We start from the raw sequence: 22090 nt of genomic DNA, 5'->3' as shown, positions 1-22090 counted from the left end.
GCGGGGGAATCGTATAGGAGCCCGTCGGATATTTATGGATCGGAGGCGCAACCTTGCCAAAAGATGAACGCAACGAGAGGCGACTGGGGAATCGCTAGCTAACTGCGTCGAACCCGACCATTTCATTCCATTTTGGGCCCAGGACTTCCGAACCCATATGCAAAAGTGCCCTAAATGTGGACAGGCGGGAAAGGAGCGAGGAGGAGGAGGTAGCAGCCAGGCAGCATATGTGTGCGAGTGGCGAACTGCCGACTGCAAATGGAGCACATAAATTATATTCCATTCGATGATATTTGCGTTTTGCTGCTCTTTATTTAAAAAGAAGCAGCAGCACTGTTGGCCGAGGGCCCAAGCTGGAATTCTGTGGATTCCAGGGGTAAGAGAGGGTATGATGGACTCTAGAAGATGGAGGTTAAGTTAAGGCTTAGAACAAGGGGAGGATGTTTATTAACCCTTAGACACAAGTATTGCGGTTTTGTATCATCAAAACACAAGTTAAATTAATATTTAAAATTATTTATAACTTTCATTTGAACTTTATTTGAATTATTTAAACAAAGGAAAGAATTTCTAAAAGCTTTTTATTTATTCTTACAAACCGTAAGGATTTTTAAGGGTTTTAGCTTACCAAGACTAACTTGATTCTATAAAATGTAATGGAATTCCTTCCGGATATCACCCTGATATTATAGTTTACAATTTCGGGGGTATTTTTTATTCCATTCCATCCTCAATATCGCACTCTTACTTGTTAAGTTTTCAACTCTGGCGCAGTCAGCAATTTGCTTTGGCCATATTTTTCCAGTTCTCCAGACTACACACATGCATTTTAATGCCCTCAGCTCGACGGGTTTTATTTTTTTTTTATTTTTCGCTCCTTTTCTATTTGCTTTCGACATTTTGAAATGTGCCTTTGACTTTGCGACTGCTGCTCCACGTTGGCAGTCCGGAGTCCGGACTTGAAGCCCCGTCCGAGTTCAAATTAAAGGATTCGGGGCTCGACCGCAACCCATTTATCGAGTGGAGCGTTTCGTTTCGTTTCGGCTTGGCCGCTTTTTTCTATCTCTAAAGTAAATGCGCCATAATTTATGGGGACGCGGCCATTAAAATATATGTACCACCTATATAAATACGTAGCGGTATATATCTTTATACATGGAATATGTGTCCTGGCATCCAGCTGGATTTTGTGCTGCCCGCTTATGGGCCATTTGTTATGCGGAGGCCTTTAATTTATTTTTATCTTCGGCTGCTAATTGCAGTTCTCAGCAATTGATTTAAATTATCTACCAAATGCGTCTGTATGCAAGCCAGCTCTTTTATTTATTTCCATATGAATATTTCATAAATTTACGGTCGCGATTGGGTTAACCAATGTTGAAAAACTTTGCCATTAAGCCGGACCATCAGCAAAAAAAAAAAACAACTACAAATTATTGCAATTGAAGACAACAACAACAAAAAAAAGGGCATTAAAGGAGAGAGATGAATAAAAAATCAAGTTTATTAAAAAGTCTGTCAGTGGCATATGGGCGAACTTTTATTGTTGTCACTGTCGGCATAAAAGATGCATAAACAAATACATAAATTAAAATTAATGTGCACACCCCACCTAGTTGGATTTATGGCCAACAGCCCAGATCCATTTAAACCAATACCAATTAAATAATCAAATATTTTCCCTCGCCAAGTTAAGTCCCATAAACGAGCTGGAAAATGCACAAACTTGGAGCTCAAGTTTCTGGGAAACAGCCATTAGCGACACATACACAAGAGCAAGTCGCCGGTTATAATGACCAGTGAATTAAGCATTTAATTTATTAACAAACTGTTTTCTGCAACAAACAGAACGAACTGAGACAGAACAGTCCGTCGTTTGCCTTGCATTAAGCATTAACCAGTTGGGTTTGATGAGCCAGCCTTTATCAGTGGCAGACAACTCAACTTTTTAATAGTTTAAAAGCCCGAAACGCAGCGAGGGGACTGGAGACAGACCTACAAAATATATACAACAGAAAATACACAAAAGAAATGGGATAGACTATGCCATTTAAATATGAATTATGAATGAAAAGCTCTTGGATTTATATTGGAGAAAATATTACAGACAAAGTCTTCAATTTCTTCAACTAAAAACTAAAATGCCTCAGAATTTTATTAGGCATAACTTCTTCCTGCATTTGCATAAGTACGCAGGCCGGGGCTCAAATGCCGCTTGTCAGGCCTTGGCTTGGCTCAGATCAAAGGCCGTTATCAATATTTAAAAGCCAGCGAGTCAAGGTCACAAGGGCCCATGGCAGGAAAGTAAAAACCAAGCGAAACGGAACAGGCAGGACAGGCAGGACACGCGGACAGGAGGAGGCAGGAAAAATTATAAAAATAAAGCGATGCCAAAATCGGGCTTTGTGGCATCTCTCTGGCCCAAACTAGCTAACTGTCAGCGGGCTTAACTTTACAACGTTGCATGAATAAAAATTTAAATAATTTATAAAATTTGTTACTTATGGCGCCCGGCGCACAAACAGCCCCCGGGCAGCCGCCACCGCCAGTAAATATGGCGAAAACAATGTGAGCTTCCTGTTGAAACCGAACCGAAACGGTGGCGTATGCGTAATGCGAAGTGCCGGTAAACGCGGGCATGGAGATTTCCAAGTCGGATGCGGAGGCGGAGGCCGGGCAGAGAGCTTAAGCTTACGGAAGTCGTTGGCGGGTTCCTGGCTCTCTCTCTGCCGCTTTGTGTTTTATTTTTAACGAATTTTTATGATGTCTATGGCAAGGGCAGACATTCTTTGTGCTGCCGCCGCCTTGGTACATTAAAAAGCGTCTACAGGGTCCTGTTCCCCCGTCCAACGTCCTTCGTTCCTCCGTTACATCCTGCATATTTTAGTGTGTAGTGCCGAGTGGCGTAATTCCCGGTGTTGTGTCTGTGTAGGCACCGTTAATAGCGCGGGTTTTATGCTAAATGGAAATTTTCAGCGCGCAATTTGGGAGGTGGAACCTCCCCGGCGCTGCGGAAATCCCTACACCTGAGCTTATTGATTTGTCGCCAGAATCCTCCTCCGCGCCCCACACTGCGTATGTGTAATCCCATTGACTTGAGGCTGCCGCCTGGCTGCCTTATTTTTGCGTAATTTAATAACTTTGTTTAACATAATTGACAATTGAAGCGGCGACATTGCCGTTTATGGACGGTTTAATGCCTGCCATCGACAAGTCTAAGCCGACGCCTAAAAGTGTAATGAACTTTGAAATTTGATAAATAAGTGAACTGAACAATCTGGCGAGGCACCAAAAAAAGCGGATATTTAAGAGAATATTAAAAAATATACAAAGATAAATATTTTTTACGGTTTTTTTGTATGAGTTTAACACAAGTTGAAGTTCGGCTTTGGTTGTTTTTCCAATAAAAATATAACTTATTTTGCATTTAATCATAGAAAATCGCATCTAAATAATGTAGAATACACTTCCTCAAATATTTAATAAACAGAGACTAATGTAGTTATTTTATATATATTATTTGTTCATAATAAACCTCTAAAAATGAAATTCAAAATTATTTATTTTAAACTAAACAAGTCTTATATTTATTTAGATTTTTCTAAACTCCTCCTATATAATTTCTCCATGTGTTTGAGACATTTAAAAGTGAAACAATGAACCTTTTGCCGTTTTAAATGTTTTAAGTAGCCAAATTGTCAGGGTCTGTCCAAAAATTTGAGCTCATTTAATATTTAAATAGCTTCGAGAGCGTTTTGGCAAAATTGTTATGAATTTTCCCACGCCCACACACACGCACACACGCGCCGGAGAGCGGGGCGTCATAAAATTTTAATTAGTCGCCTGTGCACATATACGACGCATGCCGGCAATTTGAACTCTTTGAAAAGTTTCGCCGGCACACAGTGCGTATGCGTTATTCATATGTATAAGATATGAGACATGGAATTGCGGCTGTCGCTCGACAGTCCTTTTTTTTTCGGGGCAAATCGAGGCGAGGCGTGGCGAGGCAAGGCTCTCGTGTGCAGTCAGTCAAATTGCAGCGGAGATCCTGAAGGAGACGGGAGTCGAACCGAACCGAACCGAACAGAAGAGAGCACAGCAGTAGAGAACCTCCTTTACGCAAATGACAAACTGACGTACGTGACATTTATGCGAATTGGCAGTCGTTGGCAATAGCATAAATTCATGCATGTCCCCGTGCCAGTGTGTCTGTGTGTGTGTGGAGCCCGCACATAAAATGTATGTCAGCTGCATACATTATGTGCGTATTTATATGCTGGTTACAGGGCTATATAAAATTTGTGCCTGGCAAAATGATTTTTCTATGGTGCATTTGCTAAATGCTTAAGTGCATCTGGGAGCTGGCAAAGAGTATTTGGCAGTGAATGAATGGGTTTGGGTATGTCAAGGCTGCGCCTTCGCAGCTCTCTGATTGTATTAAAGTGTCATTTATGGGGGGGGCGGCATCCCTGACACCCTGACACTCTGCGGGAACTGTGCGAATTCCGAGCAAATTTAAATTTCAAATAAGCGGCGGCCGAAATAAACTTTCGCAAATTGAGCGACAAACGGTTGTCGGTTCGGTCGTCTGGGCTTCCCTTATGTTATCTATCCTTTTTACCTTTTACATTTCACATTTACCTGGCAATTTGACAACAAACCGGCTCCCAGCTCCCTTCGACGGCTGGAAGTCAGCCCCAGGTTTCTGGGCTGTCGTTTCATTAAAATGTAATGAAACCCTTCGATCGATTGCGCATAAAAATGTTTGCTATAAAATTTTAAATACACCAATACCAATTCGCATCAGCATCAGCATCAGTCTGTCGCTCTGTCTGTCTGTCTGCCTCTCTCTCTCGGTCTGTGTGTGTTCGCAATAAAATGAAGTTGAACAAATCGCATAATAAAAAGAAGATACACAAAAAGCAGGAGGCAGGAGCTGGGGAGGCTTCGAGGTTCGAGGGCTTCAGCAATTTTTGGGTATACGCCATAAAATTTTCGCCAAATGTCGTTTGATACGAACACGCTTATCACACACACACGACACACTTGCTCCGGCTGCGTGTACAACCCTCGCGCACACAAACACATTATGAAGTCGTAATAATGTGTCTGTGTGGGTGCGAGTGTGCGTTGCCCGTGTGTTTGTATTGGTAATGTAAACGTTGCTCTCATGTAAAAAGGACACGCAAAACCGCGCAACAAATATAAACATATCGAACACAACGAGGCACAAGCAGCAGCAGCAGCAACAACTACACACAATGACAGCGCCAGCAATAATAACCCCATCACGTATACGCCGCGTTGTGCGGCTGCCTTACACGTGTGTAAGTCGGGCCACCACCACCCAGACCCGGAGCCCTCGGGTCCGGGCCGCGACTCGCCTTTGATAAAATGACATTAAGAAGTCGTGACAATGCCACTAACTGAACCAAAGAGGACGCCACCCGTTGCCGCAGCCAGTCAGCCCGTCCGACAGGCAGTCAGCCGTCAGCTGGAGCAACACCAGCGACTTGACAGGAGGCGAGGCACAGTGGAGCCAAAGTATATTGAGGAATTTAAAATCCTTTTAGGATAAATATAGTATTTTAAATAAGACAAGTTCCTGTATTAGGATTGGGTTTAGCCACATTTCATCAAGGTTTCCCTGGCTTAAAGGATTTTATTAATAGACTTTCCCTATTCCGATTGCACCCACTGTCCTTTTGGGTTAGCAGGCCCACTCATATGGTCCCGCCTGGCATCTCCAAGCGGAACTCCTATGCCGAAACCGACGCCGTTTCAGTCGCTCACTTTCCCGGGTCTATCTGCATTGTAATGTCCTCGGAGATATGGCAAAGCGGCGATTCCACTCGAAATAAACTTCACCGTGCCGTGTGTACTCCTTCCCGCAGTGCGTTGTACAGTTGTGTCAACAAAGCGAACGTGCCAATGTGCACATTAGGAGAAGTTCCTCAGCCCACAAAAGAAAATTAAATAGAATTTGTATGGCAGCACCCGCCGAAAAACGTTGTGGTCGCTGGATGGCTGTTGGCTGTGTTGTCCTGGCATAAAATTGAATTTGTCTAATGACAAGTTGTGGCCCATTTCGAGGGGGGGTCTCGCCCAACGCCAGTCAGTGTCACTTTAATGGGCCAACTACTGCTGCGTACAGGGCACAATAACTGTTTGCCTAACGTGCGGCCGTTAGGAGCAACAGCCGTGAGCTACAGGTAACCAGGTGTATCCAGGCTGGCAGCCAGGTGCCATGGGAACTCGGTTGGCAGCCTGTACAGGACACACATTTGGCGAGTACCAAAAAGTAATGGCATTTTAATTGTGGCCTAGTTGAACCACTTACTTGAATTGTGTTGTTCGTGAGCCCCAGCACTTTACTAGAATATTTCCGGGTGCCCCGTTCCCTGGTTAAAGTTCTAAAATGTTGAATGGTCTTGTGGTCTGCTCGAAAGTATCCTGTTACCCCTAAGCCTCGCCTGCCTGTCAATTGCTTGGCACCTTCTCGAATGGCTTGTCAAAACGAAATATGAAATTTGAGCAGATTTCAGTGAATTTGTGACCCTGCCCGGGCATTAAAACTTTGCACAGGGAGAAAATATTGAAACCACAACTATATTAAAATGATTTGTTTCATAAGGTAGCCAGGCTTCTTCTTCAGTATCCACTGCTGGCCTTTATCTCGACTTAACCTGGCCACCATCAATTGTTTGCTCACTAGGTCATGGCTTTACCTCCGCTGAATGTAAAAAAAAGGCTACAGCAGTCATCACACTCGACATCACACCCTGGGCAAGTCCTGTGAATGAACAGCGAGCTTCGTTTTGTTCCGTGTAGCCCGGCAACAAAGAAAACTCATAGCGAACAAGTGTGTTTGGGCAGTAGAGATTCCCTGACACAGATACCCGTGGTTTCTGGCTGCCCACCACTGACCGGCCCCCCAACCCAGTTCTGCTTCCCTTCCGCCACCCATCAGGACCTCATAGCGGTATGCATGCCTGAGCACCGGAGTCCTGGGCAGGTTCGAAAATTGTATGAATATGAAAGTGATGAAAACTCGACGATAACGTGCCAAGGTCGTTTCCGGCCGCGTGCATATGAACACACAGCCCAACTCTGGCCCGGGAACAATGCAATGCTGTTAGCTGCTGTTGGCCAACCCACTCCCGGGCTCCAGTGAGTGGTCTTTAAGTAAAACCCACTTTGCGGGGTGGCCACAAAAGAAAAAGAAAAAAAGTTGCCACAGAGAAAACGGACGCTCGTCGGCAATTTCAATTTTGTTCTAAGCACCTTTGACTGATGGCCGGGTTTCGGTTGGGTTTCTGGGTGATTATTGAGTTGTTGGCCGATAAGCCGGGGCCCTGGTAATGAGGCACTGGCCCTGGCTCTAACTTTGGCTCTGGCTCTGGCTCCACCTCCATCTTCTGCTCCTTCATCATGCAACACTTCAAAGGGCTAATCAGAGCTGGCACTGGCCTGAAATTCAAAACGGAGGCGAACGAGCGACCGACCACCCGACTACCATTGTCTGGCACTTGAAGAACCTGCACGAAAATATTTAATTACCACGGAGAGTCAAAATTAATTATGACAGCTGTCAGTTGAGTGTGCCGGAGCGAAGTCCGAATCCGAGTCCGAGTCTGGCTGAGTCTGGAAAATGAAGCAGACAGGCCCAAATGAATGGATTCCAGCGACAATGACCGCGTCGAATGGAGCGAATGGAGATGATGAAATGGGTCAAGCATACCAAAAGTGACAACTGCCCGACTGAAAGAAATGTTAACTGGCGAGCAGCATCGGCGTGGGTAGTCCAAACAGGTTGAATCTGAAGAATTACAGAGCATTTTAGCATTGTAACTAAGTCAGAAATCGGGTTAATACACTCCAGACTGGTCTTAGAAATTATATTAAATTTTAGTTGGAGCTTTAATCTCATTACAACATATTACTGAATGAATATAACTACTTATAAATGCACAAGTGCATAAATTGAGTTAAATGCCTAATTATTGATCTAAATGAAATACTAGTTTCCATGAAACCAGGTCACTTTGGCCTGACCTTCTCCGGCAAACTGACAATCCATCTGTCAGTCCGGCTACTCATGGCGCATTTTCAGCCAGATTATATGCCATTCTCTCCACCCAATTGTCGTGCATAATATCGAAATATGTTTGCTGATAAGACAGGCGGCCCTCGGCTATATGGCTCGAGTGTCCAAATGTCCATGAGTCGCCGCTTAGTTGGACAGCCAAATGGCAATTAACGCGCCAAGTCAAATGCAACTGTTTGCCTGGGGGAGGAGTATCTATCCATATATATATATACGGCACACACACTCACGGCTTATGGGTAGTCCAGAATATCCAGGAATATGTGTGTGCTGAGCCTCTCAACAAAATTAAGTCATTATTTTAATACGCGGCGTCACTTGGCCGTCGTCATCGTCGCTCGCTCGCTGGCTTGATATATGAGCGATGTTTTGTATGCATAATTTCATTATAATGTACTACGCACTCTGTCCTGGGTGTGGGTGCTGGACACACACTCGCTGCATATATACCTCTATATATTGTATAATGTGCTCGGAGAATGGTGGCTGTCCGCACGGCTGGCCGACGATTATAAATGGATGTCAGTTAAGTGCGCAAATCGTCAGCGAAGCGTGGGCGAGCTCGGCTCAATTCAGCTCAGCGCTGCTAAGTTCAGTTCGGTTCAGTTGGAATAGTTTCCGATGATGGTTCAGATACTTGGGCGTGTGCCACGCCCCCTCAGGAGAACTCCAAGGCAGCTGCAGGACGGATGCCTGTGTGTGCATCCCTCAAGTTAAGGCTTCTGTTTGAAAGACGATCTTTGAGGGTATTTGAATGTGTCGCCAGCTGACCCTAGGATCCCTATTCATAAGTACACAGGGAGAAAAATGATTAAGGATATAGCTGTAATTAAGAGGCATTTTCTGGATAATAAATTAATATATAAATGCAATTAAGTTTCTCTAAAAATATCTTTTAATGTAATACAATGCAGATACTCTATCAAAACAAGTGAATTTAGGAGTTATAAATACCTTCTGCTGATAGTAAATCGTTAATAAGATAACCCAGAACTTATGATATTTTTTCTCTGTGTTTTCCCTTATTTTTCTCTTTTGTTTTCCCCATTTCCCCCTCTGTTTTTCACCCACGCACTGCTCAATTAAATGCCGAACCTAGGCCCGCCGCGCTGACTACCTGTCCCTGCGTTTTGTGCGTAATTATGATAAGAAAAGGTTTTACTTTGGCCAACTCCATCCCCATCCGCATCCATTCGAACCTTTTGCCAGCCTATTATTTTCGTTGACTACCGTTCCCCGTGCTCTGTTCTGTTGTTATAATGATAAACTACCTCCTTTCGCTGGCGTACTTGGCTTTTGTTGTTTTTGTTTGAATTTGACATGGTAATTAACCCGCAACGCTCAACTTTGCCCAACAAACTCGACTCTGAACGAACTTCGGAGCTCAGGTGTGTGTGTTTATTTGTGTGAGCCGCCTGTCTGAGCCATATGTGCGTGAGTGTGGTGCCTCTCTTCCTTTAATTAATCAAATACCGGGGCTCAATTTTGTTAATTTCGCTTGTGACACTAAAAAATTGCCTTGGCTTAATGATTTAAATAATTCGACAATCTATAAAAATTAGCGATAACAATTAAAGGCGAATTTGGTAGTAAGCTAAAAAAGGTAAATAGCCAATCATATTAAGCGGAATGCCTTTTGTGATAAACATGGCTAATAAACACTCTTCATTAGCGGGGGAATTACTATTAGTAAATCTATTTTGTTTTATGGAGAAGTATCTATCATATCAATGGGTAAATGCTTTCATTAATTTTGAACTCCAATCGTCCATATTAATTATATATATATTTGTTTCTCTAAACCAGCAAAAACAAAATGTAAGAAAAAACCCCGAAACTCTGCACAAATAAATTCCATTCAAATCGTCACTGTTTAATAACCGGCAACATATAAAGCATAATTTAATGAATTAATGGTCCAAATTCGTATTCAACTGCGAGTTCTGGGCTCAGCGTGGGCCACTGATTTCCACTTGTGATATTTAAATCGCTGAGAACGAGACGAGAGCCCCGGCGGAGAACAGCTGAAATAGATACAGATACAGATGCAGATACAGAAACAGATACAGGGGGGATACCAGGTACGGATACAGCGACGGCAATGTTGATTTTATTAATTGGATTTGCGCTCAGGGATTTTTCGAAAGTGTTATATTGTTTGTCGTGCTGTTTGTATTACGAATTTGATTAATATTTGTCGGGGTCGCGGTGAACCTGTCGCCGTTTGTGTGTTGCTGTCACGCCGCCTGCTAAACAAATAAAATTTTAATTTTTCTACCACGGGGGGTCAATTTTTGTTGTTTCAATTTGGTCGTGTTTGTTGTCCAATCCCCCAATCCTAACTTATGCATGCCCATCTTGGACTTGGACACACGGCGCCATTTGGCTTCACTGGGAGATGAGTTAGGATGGCTTTGGACTCGGACTCGCAGCCTCCCCGCTGCATTTCTGATTTTATTGAGGTGTCACCCAGCAAGTCTGTTGAAAAATTGAATTCGAATTGGAATTGAGTCTTTCAGACTGGACCGAAGTATACCCTTCGGAATATGGTTTATTTTTTGTTTTTATGGAGCACTCCGGGTGAGGCGCCGAAATCGTAATCAAAGCATAAAAGACTTGTAAAAAACGGCATTCTGGAAAATAGAAAATGAAGCTGGGACCGTTTTAATTGCTCTCTCTCTCTCTACGGCTGGTCGAAGAAACGAGAAGAAAAGCAGACGACAGCAATTATCAATTGTGTTCTTCGGGATGTGCCATAAATTCCTGAGCACAATAAACCACTTTATTTATGATTCCATGCTGATTCCTGGCCGAGTCTTAAGTGTGGACTCCTCCGGCTGCCATAATTCCTCCGCCTGGCTGCTCGTGATCGAAGAAGGAAGGCCTGAGGAGCGCGCTGCTTCAGGCCAAAATCCGCTGATGAAACCCGATAGGTGCAGTCCACGAAGCATTTTCCCCAAACCGTAGGAACCAACTGGCCCCGACATAAATGAATAACAAATTTAAAACAAATATATTTCTGTTCGAATCCGCACGACCCATCATCAATCACGGCCCAAAGCCGAAAGTATTTTCTGTCTCTCCGCATTTTGTGTCATTCCCAGGTCTCCGTTCATAATTATTTGGGCTTTTCCTCTGCTTTCCCTCCCCTCCCCTCCGCTGCGGCACTGCTTCGTTTTAATTATTTGCCTGACTTGCAGAGGCATAAATATTCGAATAAAGCTCTGTGGCTTTTTGGCACGCGATGTTGTTGCCTGGCTTTTAGTCCGCCTTTAGCCCGTTCATCGTTTTGTGTGTTTGGCTTTTTTCTTTTTCAGTTCGGGCTTCCACAAATGTCAAGCCCTTTGCCTAGATATTGGGTCAATATGCCAGTTGTTTGCATGCTTTCGTGTGGCCCGAGACATGCATTAATTATGTAGATAACCGACGACTATGACTGCGACTGCGACTGCGGCTGCACGGTTCCCCAAAAAAGAAACCCCAAATCCAAGCCAAACCAGTTGCCCCCAACGAAATCATATGCAGAACTGGTGACCCAAACACACATGGTTGGTCTCCCGGAGACTGGTACATGGAGAAAATATTTGTTATTTATTTAAAATTGAAAAAATATAAGAAAAAAACCAAACCTTAAAAGAAAAACTGTTCTTCAAGTTCTACTTTCTGAACTCCTTACATTCATAATAAATTAAATATTAATAAAGAACTTTACTGTGGAAACAGATATGGTTACAATTGGTAATCTAAAGTAGTTTATATATTGCTTAAAGTCTATATAGATTTTATAATTCTAAAAACACTGTTAAACCTAACCCAATTTAGTAAATTATTATTAAAGTTTTTAAGTGAGATTCCACTATAAAATATATTTCTTTTATTTTTTCCACTGCTTTTATTTGTTCAAGTATTTATTCTATTGTAGATCGTTTAGGTGTCGGACATTTTGGTGGCACTGCGGCACGTCAGATTCGAAAGTTCAGCACCCAGATTCGAGAACCCCAAGGTGTTGCACCCAGAAACACACACACACACACATGGATTGCCAAATCATGATCTGGCAAATGTCACCTTCTTGGCTTTGGGGCCAGAGTGAAGTGCAGTTGCTGCTAAAATTCAACCAAATTCAAACCGATTGCGACAAAAACACGGCGTTTATTAATTACCTCGAACATAAACAGCCGTTGTATCTACATTTGTTAAGCAAATAAATTATTGAGTTATCTTTTCTCGGCTCCGGCGGGTTAGGGGAATATTTATGTGACTGCAACGCCATGTTTTATGCAAATCCATTGGCTGAATTATGTTTTCATTTTGTGTGAGCCTAATGCGGATTGAGATTTTTCCCCCGTCCCACCAAAGAAATTTATATGCAGGTTGATGTTTTGTTTTCCCATAAATAAAGTGAAAATTATTTGAATATTTTTCACTTTCCAATCGCAGCGGCCTTCGAGAAACCTGAAAGTGATAACGTTTCACTTTGGAAATGGGAATGATGATGTTGATGTGGTTTTTATTGTAACACTTTAGCTTGGATTTAAAGGTGAGAAAATATTTTTAGTTTTCTTTAAAAAGAAAATTTCATATTAGGTAAATAGTATAACCTTAAATGACTAAAACTAATTAGTTCTTGTTGTTCTTAGGCTAATTCCTTCAACCCTCATGAAACAGAGTGTAAATCAAATTTTATCGCAGCGGAAGCTAAACATTAATCTCATGCCTGACGTAATTAGATTTTATGTTGGTTCTTTAGAGTGTTTTTTTTGTTGTCCCTGCGGTTGGCAGTCTAAATTTTATTCTCGAATTTCGCTTAATTTTCTATCACATCCCACTGCGAGGCAATAAACAGCGACGAGCGAGTTGCCAGAGCAATTAAGCAAAAATCAGGGCCAAATCAAAGTGCATGGCAATTGTCGCAGAGTGGGGCTTAAGCGTGGATGAAGCGGGATTTTCCGGAGGAGACCCAACTGGAAGATTGCCATTAATTCGTGGCATCGCATTTAAAGCTAAGGCTGCCGCCGGGCGGATTTTATGTTTATGCGAGGGCAACAACTATCGGGAAAAGCCCGGGTGGAGGACGCACAATTCATTTTGGCATCAAGCAAAACAGAGCCAACAAAGTCAGAACGATTATCTTAATTTAATTGTCTTTTATTTATGTCAGTCCTGGCATTTATTTAGCCAAATGGATTTGCCGGCGAAACAACCAAGCTCCTGCATATTTATGGATCTCTGAAGAGGAGTCGAATCCTCCCATTCCCCCGGCAGCGGGTTTTGTGTGAGAAACTGCCAACTGTCGCCAGAGGCCTACAGCACTGCGAGAAAAAAAATAATGAAAATAAGTCAAAAACCGAGCTTTCTAAAAGTAGAAATTCGAATTGATTCTTCACCCTTTTGCAAGCTCCTAAAGTTATAATACTCTGTAAGTCTATAATAAGGATTAGCCAAGATAAAAATTCTAATAAAGTACATAAACATAAATAATTCATTCTTAAGACTAGATATACATTTACTTTATACAATTTCTTATAAAATTGTGTTTTTAGTTCTCCTGTCAGCTCTCTTTCCTCTGAGTGTATGTCATCTCCGTCACAGTCCAACTCGTAAATAAGCCTCGTGCGATAAACCGGCATTAGAAATTGACAAATTCAACCAACATCCTCCACATATTGCCGCCGTCTCGGCTTGACTTATGTAAATTCCCCACCCTGGCTTTCCTATACCAAATTTTCCCCCATTTCGCCGCGTATTGTATTTCAATGCCCGCCAATAATCATAAAAACTAATTAATGTGCATCGCCGCCCGATTCTGTTACAAGTGCGTAGACGACACAGAACTTGGCTCATATAATTAACGTCCCAAGTTTAGGGAAAAGAAGGAAAAGCTCTTGGCAACCCGATATGCCCTTTGCCATTCTCGCCGTTTGTTTTTGCTTATTTTGCGCTCGATTAGCAGATAGAGTCAGTGAAATTGGTAAATGAAGCTGCAATCTGAAAGGCAATTTATTTATTTTTTTTCTTTGGAGTCTCCGTCGAGATTGTCCTTTTTGCGGAGTTGGAGTCACCAAAGTTTCCTTCTTGTCTACTTATGGCCATAATCAAATTGGTGGCCGTATCTGGGCTTTGGCCAAGCGAGCGTGATGAATCATTCGGCGAGTTGCAGGGGGGGATTATCGTTTGTTTTCATGCTGGAAAAGAAACAAAACAAATTAACACAAAATAAAAATAAAGTCGTAATGAAACGAGGAACTTTCTTTGTGTGGGATTTTAATTAAATGATGGCTTTCATGGCAAAATCATCGATAAAGGGCGGAAGTCATAACTTTTGATCATCTGGATTTGGCATTATCAGAAAGGGAAGCCTTAAAATTGGTATAAAAATGTATTTAAATCATTATTAATTATATTTTTCCAAAAGAAAGGGGTTCTGTTTATTTTAAAAACAATCAAATGAAGAGGAAACTTTCCCATTACTATAGAAGATACATCATGCAAAACCTTTTGGGCTTCCACTAAGCATGTGAACTTATAACTAGTCTTAATCATTGCCAGGATTCAAGCTGACATTCCATCTACATTTACTACTCCCAACTCAAAGGGCCATCATCTTGAATGGCTGTCCCTTGGATTTCGGCCGGGCTTACGTTTGATCTTCAATTTTCCAGGCCAACAACACGAGAGCCAATTAAAAAGCGGCCGCAGGACACCGACCGGATACGATTCCTGCTTAGCATGCAGCGCCAGGAGTTGGCAAAGGACAATAATATATCAGTGAGCCCGAACCGACTGACAGTTTTCCCCCGTTTATTCGTTTATTGGGGATTTTAATTTGAGGCAAACATGACAAAAACATCGATAACAATTTTCGGACATCTCTGGCCAAAAAGGGAATCCCAACTTGTCGCCCAGGACCACGGCCCAAACTGACGGCTTTGACTTCGGGTTCGATTCCCGGGCAAAGGCGGCGCGTGTTTCGTACCCTCACAAGACGCCATGAACCAAGACACACCGTCCGTCCGAGTCTAAGTCGCCGCTGGAAGTCGAGATGTCAAAAAGAGAAAAATGTTTGACAAATAAACAGTTGCGAGCGGCCAAATTGCCTGCAGTTATTGTTTTGCCGTCTTGGCCGAGAAGGAACCTTCGTTTATGATGTCCCCGGGCACTTTTGACCTTTTTGCCAGGAAAATCGCACGCATATATACATACATATATACGCATTCTTTTTATCACATCATTTCCCCGGTACCTGTCAATGTTTTTTATGCCATTTGTGAAAAATAAAAGTGTGCTGGGTCCGCCCCCCGGGGCAGGTTGCCCACCCTGGACCCCCTTGGACCCCTTGAAACTCCTCCACGGGGGTCATCTCGACCTGGCCTGACCTGTCATTAGCTTATCTTGGGTCTACATCGCGCAAGGTGCTAATGTGACAGCTACTTTTACTCGGCGCGGCTCATTAGTGGCCTCTGCAAATATTTCATAATTCATTTCCATTCCGCCGACCGCACAAAGTCCACGGTCCCAGAGCAGTTCGTCGTCCACCGTTCGTCACTTGCGGCTTCGATGATGATGATATATGGCCGGATCGAACTCCCTGACGAAATGTTGTTGGAAGGCCCCACAAAATTGCTAAATCTTCGTTGCGGGCAATTAAATGGTGATTTAATACAGGCCCCAAGATTAATATGCAAATTATTTTAAGTGGAAAGGTCATAAATAATTTGGCAATCAGTGCGTTTGGCAAACAAAACATTTTTCAATGATCAAAAAGTGAGCTAAGGATTTAAGATGAAAAGCGAGAGCAGAAAAATATAGAACAAGTTCAAAAATCAGTAAGAATTCTTTACTCTTCAAGGATTTATTGATGTTTCTAAAGAAAAACTGCTTGAATTCTCTCTCCTAAGACCCACAATTTCCTCTTGCCTTAATAGAGTTCGCAGTTCTTATAACCAAATTCCTCGCAGAAACATTCCTAACTTGATTTAGCTTCCGTTAATTTGTGGATTCGTTTTGCCAAGAAAAGAACTGCTCATTGTCTGAGTTAATAAACGGTTTCACCATGTCCCAGTCCCAGTTCCATTTTGAACCCTTTCTGCTCACTTCTTCATCAAGGGCCTTAGTAGTTGTCCTTTGGCAGCGACAAACTGAGCTTAAACTTTCTGGTTTTTCGGAGGGGGAACCCTCAGAACCCTGGCTGGCAAATATTGCCCATGGCCATAATTACTATATGTATGGCTGCCCGGGCTTCTGCGGCGTCTGCAGCATTTATAAGTTTATCGTCTGATTGCCGTCGTCCGTCGACGACCTGGACGGGACCGGATTGGACTCGGCGGGGCAGGGGAATAAAATGTAGAGGCTGCTGTGGAGATTGGGTTGCGTGTCCTTTGTGCATTTAACGGCTCTTCGAAGGCCTCTTCTCCGAGGCAAACGCAGGCCTGCCTATAAATTAACTAAATTGTTGCAAAATTGTTTGTGGAAACGATGAAATTATTATAAATTCCTGGGTTGCCGAAAACGATCTAAGCGGAGTCAATAAACTGACACCACCACCACCAGCGTCAGTTCATTTAATAAACATTAATATGTTTCCTTCTTTTCGCGTTGGCTCGTTAATTTGTGAATAATTACACATAATTTGCTTAAAATAAGCCAACAGACAAATTTTTCCGCATGCTAACCTGTCGAAAAAAAAGGCAAGAGCAAAAAAAATGGAAAACCCCAAACTGGAATTATTTATGCATATATATATCCAGGGTGGGGTTGAGGGCCCGCAAAATTATGCATTACAAAGGCGGTTAAGTCCTCCAGGAAGCCGGCCATAACACCTCCGCCCAGACAGGCAGACAGACAGACAGGCAAGTCAGACAGGACTCCGGGGCAGGACCATATTCATATGCATGTTGCCCCGATAATAATGATAAAGGAAAACTTTGCCAGACAGCGCCGCCAGTGGGCTGGCCTCACCTTCAACTTGTGCAGCGGACGAGCCCACAGGATACTCCTGCTTTAACGTCCTGGTGTGCGTGAAAGGACTCTCAGGTAATTACCGTGTTTGGGGTTGCTTTCTGGGTGTTTTTTGGGGGAGTTCGGGATCGCTCTCTTTATGCATAAATTTTCGGCTAAGGAAGGCGCGTGCCAAATCAGTGTTTACACTTTTATTTGTTCTGCGGTGGGTTGGAAAAAGGGGAGTTCCCGGCCGACTGAAGACATAACTTTTCCGCCCATTGCAGCACAGGAAAGGGGGATGAGTTATTTTTGAATTATGTCTGAATTAAAGCTTGGTTTTTTGGAGTTAAAGTGTTAATAAAGATATTAGTATTATCAAATTAGTTTAAAAACCAAACTAAAACTAGTGAGATTCTTCATCAAGATTAATTTCTTATGTTCCTGCTCCAAAAGCATTCAGATCCCATCTGGAAGCCACCCCTAGGTAGGTCTTCACCCCCAAGAAAATATAAAAAATGCCTGTGGGAAAACAACGTTGGGAGAAGAAGGGCTACGGGTCCCAGGACAGCCGGGAAAATTGATGCCCTCGGAAAGGACTCTCCTGCAGTTCCAGCCGAGCAATGCAAATTCGAATGGCATCTCCATTCGGTCTGGTTTGGTTTGGGTTCTGGGTTCTGGTTCCTGGCAAGGGGTAAAGTTACCTGGAGAAAGTAAGAGCTTTGGGGTAGAGGAGAACAACCCACCACCGATGCGGGACTATAATTTGTTGGCTTTGCCTGCCTCGAGGGCGTCTTATTTATAGCGGGGCTTTAATATCAATGTAAGCCTGCCCCCTGCTCCAAACTTTGTACTTATTGATACAAGTTGGCTTTGACTTCCGGGCTTTTTATTTCCACCTGTGCGAGGCGAAGAGTTCTGTGTGGGTTTCGGGTTGGTTAAGTATAAGTACCACCGCGTATATATCTTGTATGGGCGCATTTTTGTGGTTATAATCGGATTTTATTGCAAATTAACGAGCCACTCCGCCCTCCTCCCGGGCAGTTTAACCACCCCACCCCTTCCCGGTATAATATTTCAAGCACCCTGTAAGTCCTTCTGCCACTGTTGTCTTTAGCTTTGGTTATTTATACGATTTTTATTACCTTCATTCGGCCGATTCCCATTACCTTTCTTCGGTTGTTAGGCAGGTGTGTTCTCTTCTTCCTCTGCCTAACTCCCACATCCACTTCATTATCGTGGTGGAAAAGTTGCTCCTTAGAGCTACTTAGAGCTCCTTGTACTCCTCGATGAGCTGCATTTATTATTATGTGAATTTTGGTATTTCTTCGATATTAATTTGTTGCTCCTGCCGCGTGTTCCTTTTAGTGGCCTCTCAATATTCATTAGTGCTTTGATTTGTTATGGTTTCTCCCCTTTGATATCAGTTTTTGTGTTGTTTTTATTGCCACAAGTATTTTGATTACTGTGCAGAGAAGAGAGCGGTAGAGAGGTAGCGAGTTATTGTGTGATATCAGAGGGGGGCCTCCTGGGTTATTACGCCAGAAAAGGCGACTCCACAACGAGTTGAACTAGTTTGGCTGCAGCTGCTAGACGTCGCAAGTTTTCATATTTTTCATGTTACAAACAATGTTTTTTGCCCAGTTTTACACTGCCTTTTTAAGGGGCTTAACAATTCAGTTAATAGGGTGGAGAAAATAAGCTATATATGGTTTGATTGATTGGTATTATTACTCAAGTGTAATTAACAATTTAAAATCTCTAAGCTGATCTTAAGGATTTTTAATATTTGCAATCTTAAATAATAATATTAAGGATATAGAATTTCGTATACCATATTTTATTATCACCTTACTCATAGAGTATTTCTCCTTCTTCAGTTTTTGCTTATTCTCAGCTCACCTTTTTTCGGCGTCCAGGCGTTGGTCGCTGTTGATTTTCATTTAATTACCGAACCAAATTTCCGACACTTTAAACGATGGCGGCATAAAATAATTGCAAGTGCTGAAAGCATTAAGAAACCGGACTGCAGCCCCAGCTTCAACTTCAGGCCGGGTCTTGGCTCCAGTTTCGGTTTCAGTTGCCCGATCGTTCGTTGGCTCTGGTGGGGTTTTAGCGCGACTTTCGTTTTCGTTTTTGCTGCTGCCAATTGTAATTGAATTTTGTGTTGTCGGCAAAGTGGCAACCGTCAGGCAACAGCAGCAGCAGCAGAATGGCCAGCAACCGACAGCAAAAAGGAAGCAATTTCAGGCTAAATTTAGTTTAAATGCCTACCCCTTTGCTCCCGTCGCAGAGTGAATGTCGTGGCTATATGGCCATATAGGAGCTGTTGGTAGTGCCTCCTGTTGTATGTGCTCGCCTTTAGAGCCGGCTGGAATTATGCTTACTTTGGAATTCAATTAACTTGAATTTGTTGCAGTGGCGCGACGTGATTTCATTTCTCTCTGCCATCCCCACGTCCAAATGCACTTTTCAAAGCAGCTCTCCGGGCCGATGATTTTGCTTTATAGCAGCTAATGAGTGCCACTTCCATGGATCCATTACTGCCAGCTTGGTTTTAGCCAATTTTCAGCAGGAGCAAAGACAGTATTTTGAGCACAATGTTGCAGGGAAATTGAGTATCAAGCCAACAATCTATCTGTGGGATAAATTTGTGTAAAAAAATTATTACAAATATTAGGCAGTTTACATTTATATGTACTTTGTATTCACTTTACCTTAAATATTATGGATTATACAGTCCAATAATGAATCTGTTTGTGTTACTGATAAACCCTATTTGTTACAAAAATCAACCAGAACCATTTATCGGTTGGTATATTTAGGCGTTGAATTGTAAATTATGTGAATCAAATTTTTACCTAACAACTTCAACTAAAAAGCCTTTAAAAAGTCACAAAAAGGCAATAGCAACTCCAACTTCACTGAAAAAACATCGAAGAGAACAATGAAAGCGTGGACACTCCTGATATTTCTAATTCCCTTTGGAGCTTCGTTTGATGAAGACGTAGTAGGTGTGGTTTCGTTTTATTAATATGGTTTTATAACTTCTAAATTTTCCATAGATTGATAAATATGAATCTGATGAAGAAGATCCGGTTAAGAAGGACGGAGATGAGGTATGTGTAGTTTCGAATTATTAATATGGTTTTATAATTTCTAAATTTTCCATAGATTGTTGAGGATGGATTTGATTGGACAAAGATGTCTGAAAGGCAAATGCAATTAAGCTGTCTTTATAAGACGAATGCGACGGTCACCGCTATTGTGTCACAATTTCACAAGTTTGATGCAAGCAACGAAGTAAAGTGTTTCATTGACTGCTATTTGGGATATAAGAACATAACTGAATCCGAAAAAATAATTCCTAATGGGCTCCGAAAAGCCTATAACGATACGTTAAAACCAGAAGTGATTAAAAGATATGAAGACAGGTGTGAAAAATGGCTTGGGATACGACACAAAGAAACGAAGTGCCATTTTGCTTGGAGAGTCGCTCGGTGCTATCGCTTCAGGTTTAAAGACATTCGGCCGCCAAATAGAAGGAAAAGTTACTAAGGACCCACACGCAATTGTACAGCTGCTCCTCCTGCTCGGCTATGTTGGGGTGGTGATCTTGTCCACATACCTGAGCCCTTGTTCATCCTATGAATTATTTAATTAAAATACTTTTAAATATCTAGTTGTTGTTATTATTTAACGATTTTCTCACATAGAACAGTCAAAGTAGTGCTGATTTTGTTTTAAAAAAATCCTAGACTTCGTTCCCGAATTTCGAAATCCATTCATTTCCTTACATTCAAGAGGGTTTTTGTCATTTTCGGAAAAGCTTTAAAGCCCCCTCAATCGAACTGGAACTACTTGCATGTAAGCCCGTAAAATGTAACTGCAAACAGAGCGCTTCTTGTCCCCGATTCCAACTCCAATTCCAACTCCCGACAAATCCGGGGTCTCTAATCGGAGCATATGGAACGAGTCGCAACTGAAACTGTTTGCTGTTGACGCTCGGGCTTAGAGCTCATTACAATTTTCAAGTACATTTGCGCTGATAGTTACACCGACGAGCCACTGCGTGTGTTTCCAGCAAACAGACACGAGCTCTCGAAACATATACTATGCAAATATCGCCCAGATACGGAAAACTCCACTTGAGTGGAGGAGGTGCAAGGCAAAGGACCCCACCGACACTCCCGGGCACAAATGTCTGCTGACCATTAAATTCACTTCACTTCATTTAAATCTGAAGCATTGCCGGTTGGACGATAGAGAGAGGACATGCCTGTTGGTAAAAGTTTTTCAATAACACGAGAAATTCGCCGAGGAGCTGGCAGCCTGGCTGCTGCCTGGCTGACAACTGCAAATAATAGTTCGGCTCTCTCAGGGCATTGAAACATTTCTTTTGGGGATGCCCTCACGTTCAGGGGACTTCAGCTGAGGTAGCGAAAAGGAAAAGTGTATTTAATATTTGTTTTTATATTAAAGAGCAACAAGAGTATACTCTTGGTTTATTTTATATCAAGAAATACATAAAAATAGGTTCTTATTTATCTTAAATCCCTCATAAAGTGAGCTCCTAGTTCGGTTTGCTGACTCTGCTCCTTGGACATAACTTTTATTCGGGCAGCCGTTGGCGCTGACACTGGCAACTTTCGATGGGCCACTCGAAGGCCTCATCCATACCACTCGAGTTTGTGGGTAGGATGTCGGAGAGGTGCGAGTGCCCATCTCCCTCCCTAATTTGCTTTGACTTTGATGCATTTAAACTAAAATGCAGCTGGGTCACACCGGTCCATTCGGTTTCGTTCGCCGAATCAGTTTCATTTGCAACCTGCACCGGCTGGAATGCAAATTGCTGCTGCCGGCAGACAAGGATCCTGCCACTGGACCTTCATATGTCCTGACCGAAAACCGCAAAACCAAATTGATTTTGTCTGCTCAAGCCAGGACAGGAGTCCTCTATCCTGGCAGCTCAGCTCAACTCAACTGAACGGTTCCGCAGACGGCGCCAATTTTCATTACGGATCTGGAGCATTGCTCATATGG

General features: G+C 42.6%; 2 long non-coding RNA genes across 5 annotated transcripts; one reads left to right on the top strand and one right to left on the bottom strand.

The window, feature by feature from the left end:
• Positions 1-14086: 14086 nt before the first annotated feature.
• Positions 14087-19821, bottom strand: LOC121502898 (uncharacterized). Of its 4 annotated transcripts, none has more exons than XR_011444487.1 (3): positions 19765-19821; positions 14752-19681; positions 14087-14295 (listed from the first exon to the last, which is right to left on the bottom strand). It is a non-coding gene; the product is annotated as an uncharacterized lncRNA (long non-coding RNA). The 4 variants fall into 4 exon arrangements; XR_011444485.1 differs by having other exon boundaries at positions 14752-19685; positions 19765-19814; XR_011444486.1 differs by having other exon boundaries at positions 18217-19685; positions 19765-19814.
• A 106-nt stretch (positions 19822-19927) lies between these two features.
• LOC108082144 (uncharacterized) lies at positions 19928-20729 on the top strand. The gene is made up of 3 exons (XR_011444484.1): positions 19928-20057; positions 20113-20166; positions 20222-20729. It is a non-coding gene; the product is annotated as an uncharacterized lncRNA (long non-coding RNA).
• Positions 20730-22090: the final 1361 nt, after the last annotated feature.

The sequence above is a fragment of the Drosophila kikkawai genome, chromosome 2R (genome assembly GCF_030179895.1).
Source record: "Drosophila kikkawai strain 14028-0561.14 chromosome 2R, DkikHiC1v2, whole genome shotgun sequence".
Taxonomy (NCBI): Eukaryota; Metazoa; Arthropoda; class Insecta; order Diptera; family Drosophilidae; genus Drosophila; species Drosophila kikkawai.
Note: the sequence above shows the minus strand (reverse complement) of the source record. Positions and strands in the feature narration are given on the sequence as shown.